The following is a 348-nucleotide window of genomic DNA, read 5'->3' as shown; positions in this document are numbered from 1 at the left end:
AGTGCCGCACTGTCAGAGGGTCAGTATTGAGGGAGTGCTGCACTGTCAGAGGGTCAGTACTGAGCGTTATCACATTGCTGCCTGTGGGGTCTTGCTGTGCGCTAAGTGGCTGCTCTGTTTCCTACATCGCCACAGTGACTGCACGTCAGTGCCTCGTTGGCTGTAAAGTGCGTCTGTTCAGACATATGGTGGTCATGAAAAGTGTTATATAAATATGAGTCTTTATTTTCTTTTTGTCTGTTTCTGTGCCTGTTGTATCTATAATAATAATCTTTATTGTCACAAGGAGGCTTACATTAACACTGTAAAGTCGTTCTCTGCGCATTCCACGCACCTCCCTCGCTCATT

Source organism: Scyliorhinus canicula, chromosome 27 (genome assembly GCF_902713615.1).
Source record: "Scyliorhinus canicula chromosome 27, sScyCan1.1, whole genome shotgun sequence".
Taxonomy (NCBI): Eukaryota; Metazoa; Chordata; class Chondrichthyes; order Carcharhiniformes; family Scyliorhinidae; genus Scyliorhinus; species Scyliorhinus canicula.
This window is presented reverse-complemented; position numbering follows the sequence as displayed.